Genomic DNA, 4,345 nt, shown 5'->3' on the forward strand with positions numbered 1-4,345 from the left:
CCCTCCCGAGGATCTGTGTGTCTCCGTCTATGGTCTGGGTTGAGACGGAGATGCTGGTGGCTGCAATGGGGGGGGGGGACGACAATTATTTTAAAATCCCCTTGCAGAGGTCCCTCTCCCAAGGCCGAAAGTGATTTCCTAAGAAGTGGGGGCTGGACAGAGGTTTGAGTGTGAGGTCTGTTGATTTGTCCCACTGGGTATTGTGGGGAAGAGAGAGCTCGAAGGAGGAGAGACAGGGTGGCTGTTAAGTCCTGGATCTTTTCCTCCGAGGGAACGGAGAGTTGTGGAGGCTGTGCTCTGTGCCAGCCATGGAGCCCTCGCTGAATCCTCTTTATAAAGATGGGATTGTGGACCCATTACACAGATGAGGACGTCAAGGTTCAGAGCAGCAAAGGGACCAACCCAAGGACACCCAACCAGGAATGGCAGAGCTGAAGCTGGCTCCTGCAACATGCTGTCACCCAAGGTTAGCTTAAAAGACCAGGTGCCTTGAGCAAGAAAGCGTTCTTTAAAAGATAACTTTAATTCAAAATGCAAATTGGGGGTGATTCTTCTCTGATTGCATTCACATTAAAACCAAGAGACCAGGAAGTAAATAAGAGGCCAGCATCAGAGCCTGAATGAGCTTAAGAGAAAAACTCAGTGTCAGAGCCAGACACAGGCGTAGGGCACCCTGGAAGCGTTTTAGGAAAGCATCACTAATCCTTACCCGTTGAGGTGATTTGGGCGTGGTCCTAAGTCACAGGCTAAGCGAGATTAGCACTTAGAGTCCCTGTAAATTTCCTGGAGTCAGTGACCTAAAGATGAAAGGTATCTTGTTGCTCCCAGAACGCAGCCAAGCCCTGGAAACACCCCCACGCTCAGTGATTAGAGGGACAGGGGAGCGAGCTGGGCGAATGCTGGGAACTGCCCTTTACCCAGCTTCACCCCTGCGCTCTGACTCTGGTTCACCTTGGTTCTGAAACACCTTGGTTTTCCCATCCATAAAATGGGCGTGTTGGGTTCCTCTCCTCCAGGCTTCCGCAGCAGCTGCTACCGATTGGTGTGCCCTTTGGCGATGGCCGTGCATGTCTCTTCCCTGCCAGCTTCTGGGATCCCTGAGGCCTGAGCTCCTGGCACTGAGCCGTGAGCGGGTGAGTGAACGAATGGATGAACACATGAGTAGGCACAACAGTCTACTGCAGTTGTCTCCCACAGCTTGTAGAGCAAAGTGTTAAACATTCAGCACTGTTGCAGGCCCAAAGTGTTAAATTATCGGTAGCTTAAAACTGACCGATTTATACCAGGTGGGCGTGTTTATACCAGGAACTAAATCAGCAAATGCCACAAATCGGAGCTTCCCTCCCCGTTTTCAGAGCCTGTTTACCAGCATCCCATGGGGAGCTCTTACCATGCCAGGCACTGTTTTAAGCACTTTACATATATGAATCCACATTTAACCCCCACAACCACCATTATTATTTCCTTTTTACAGATGGGGAAACTGAGGCCCAGGGAGGTGGTGTCACTCGCCCAAGTGTGGTTCAGTAGCCTTCCCTGACAGGAATGTGAGGGAGCCGAATGGGCACCGTCCTCACCGTCTCTGGGCTCAGCTGCCTGTCATGGCCCCACAGGTACCAGCCACGCTCATCACGGCCACGGTTTTTAATCAGCTCCTCCAGAAGAAGACATGCAGTTGCCTGGTGACTAAAGTGTGTCCCAACCCTCAGAAGGCCATGCTGTGAGCAGAAGGATAAAGGTCCCCACACGGGGTGCCCCTCATCCCGGGCTCCAGACAACAGATCCAATCAGCCCAGCCAGACCCCATGCAAAGCTCCAGGCCTCTTTCGTGACGCCAGCAGAGCCATGGGTAAGATTGAATTAGAGCCGTGACGTCCTGGCACAGCGCCGCGGGCTTTGTGTGGAGAGGGCCCTGCCGTGTGTGTGCATCGTTGCCAGAGAAGGGGCAGAGCCCAGGCAGAGGGTGGGTGCCTCCACAGGGCCCCCCAAAACTCACGGAGACGTCTATCCACTCAATATTTGCCTTTAGGGACCACAGTTGGGGACAATCATGGACTCTTCAAAGCTCAGCTTTAGGGATAACAGAGCCTCCAGGGGCCCTTGTTTACTCCCCTGCGTTGTCATCTCCTTTGTGTCAGTGTCCCCACTCCTCTAGGAGTCCCTTAGGAGTGGCTCCTGGACCCAGCCAGAGCCCTGAACACAGCAGGCCCTCCAAAAACGTGCAGTGAATAAATGAATGAAGGAAGGGAGGAAGGAGCCCACAGATTGTGCCCTGGCACCGCACCTTCCTGCTGCCACAAGGAGTTCCCGATTTTATTCCCAAGCCCTGCCATCAGGAGTAAAATCCTCCTGGTCATCACACCCCAGCCTTCTCTTGGCTAAGGTGGCTTGTTTGGCAGCAGACCCAGGAGTGCGAATGGGGACCCTGGGAAGGCCTCAGGGAGGAAGCGATTGCCCCGAGATCTGAAGAGGAAGCCCCGGCCATAGGAAGAGGGAGGGGAAGGGAGTTCCGGGCAGCAGGAGCAAGTGCAAGTGCTTGTCTGGGAGCTGACAGCGGCCAGTGGGCCTTGAGGTGAAGCTGACAATCTAGGCGGGGCGGTGGGATAAAGACCAGCTCCCTTCACCCCACGCACGGGGGTGGGGGAGGGGGCTCTGTGATCACCTGAAGGGCAGAGCGAAGCCAGGCACCCCCTTCACTGTCCCTGAGCACCATCCCAGGGCCCTCATCCCCACCCACATGCAGTCTTTAGCTCCGGGAGTAACCCTGCCAAGGGCAGGAGATTCAGTCTTGAGGACGCCTTTTTCTAAATCCCCAGCAGAAAGCCCATCATTGAACCCTTGAATAATTTAATATAATAACATTCCAGGAATCGATATTTTAAGTCAGAATAAAATAGTTCCCAGCAGTCGTGGGTAATTCCCAAGGGGCCTGGGATCCCCTTTTCTGACCCCAAAGCCAGTCTGGGTTTCCAGATTCCTCCTGACCCCAAACGCAGTCCCCAGGTCAGCTTCCCAGTTCACTGAGACCAGCCGGTGTGCGACAGCCACCATTTCCCAGCTCGGCTAGGTCTCAGCACCACCCAAGGGTGCTTCTAAAATGTACATTCCAGGAGCTGCCTCCGCTGTCTGGATGCCAACAGCCAGTAACTGGCAGCTGGAGTTTCAACCAGGACCAGGTTGCCTCTGCTGCTCTGGAGGGTTCCAGGAGCTCCCCAGTGGCCCTGAAAGGCACCCCTGCCCCTAGAAAGGGTTGCAACCCTTGGCTGGGGCCTGTGGCCTAGCAGCTTTGTGCACCCCACCCCAGTGCCCTGTGAAGCTGATGTAGGTGGGTCCCCCCAAATCTCTGTGAGCAGGGAAGGATCCTTGGCCCCACCCCAACACTATCGCAGAGCCTGGCGCCCGGGACACTGAATACATGCCTATCACTGATGGCCCTGCCGGTCACCCAGCACCCTAGAGCCCTGAGCTGGGGAACGGGGAAGGAATCCTGGTCAGACAGGGGGCAGGGCTAGCCCCCACCACCCTGAACCTGATCACTTGAAGCCATCCTAAGGCAGAACTTCTCCCATTGACTTGGGGACCAACCACAGCGTCGCATCTCTGGCAGTTTGTGGGAAATGCAGCCTCCTGGGCCTTACCTGAGTCAGGATGGGGGCTGGGCAGAGCTCGAGGCTCCTAAAGTTTGGACACTCCCCCTAATGCTGTGCGGCCGGGGCGGGCGGGTCGGCACGCGGGCGGGTCCGCTTCTTGGGTGCCGGGAGCGGGGAGGAGCTTTCGTGGACCGAGCCCGGCGCCCGGTGCCCGGAGCCTTCAAGGTGATGACTGTCGCTGGGTCCTGGGCTGCTGCTCCGCGGAGCTGATTAGTGCTCGCAGTTCTCCTTCGCCGCGCCGGGCGGGTTTCCTCTCCCGAGGTCTGGGAGGGCGTGGGGTGGTACGGGGGGGGGGGGGACCTCCCAGGGATCCGATCCCTCTTCTGCTCACGCCCAGCTCTGCCCGCCCCGGCTTCTCTCCAGCGCCCCCGGGGCGCGCAAGGGGCCGCTGCGCAGACGGAAGAGCCTTGGAGGTGGGCGCCCGGGTCCCGCGCCCCGCCGTTCACGTCCCGGGGGCGGCGCGCACCCCGCGCCCCGCACCCCGCGCCCGGCGCCCCGCTCCCCGCAGTGCGCGAAGCCGGCGCGCGCTAGGACCGCGGCGCTCCGCCCTCCGCCGCTATAAGAGGCCGCGCTCGGGGCCCCACGCGGAACCCGCGGCTCAGACCGGCCCCGGCGCGTCCGGACTCCCGCGGCACCCGAGGCCGGACCGGCCGCTGCGCAATCGACGCCAGACGAGGGACGCGCGCCCGGGGGGG

The sequence above is a fragment of the Miniopterus natalensis genome, chromosome 20 (assembly GCF_054644295.1).
Source record: "Miniopterus natalensis isolate mMinNat1 chromosome 20, mMinNat1.hap1, whole genome shotgun sequence".
NCBI lineage: Eukaryota > Metazoa > Chordata > Mammalia > Chiroptera > Miniopteridae > Miniopterus > Miniopterus natalensis.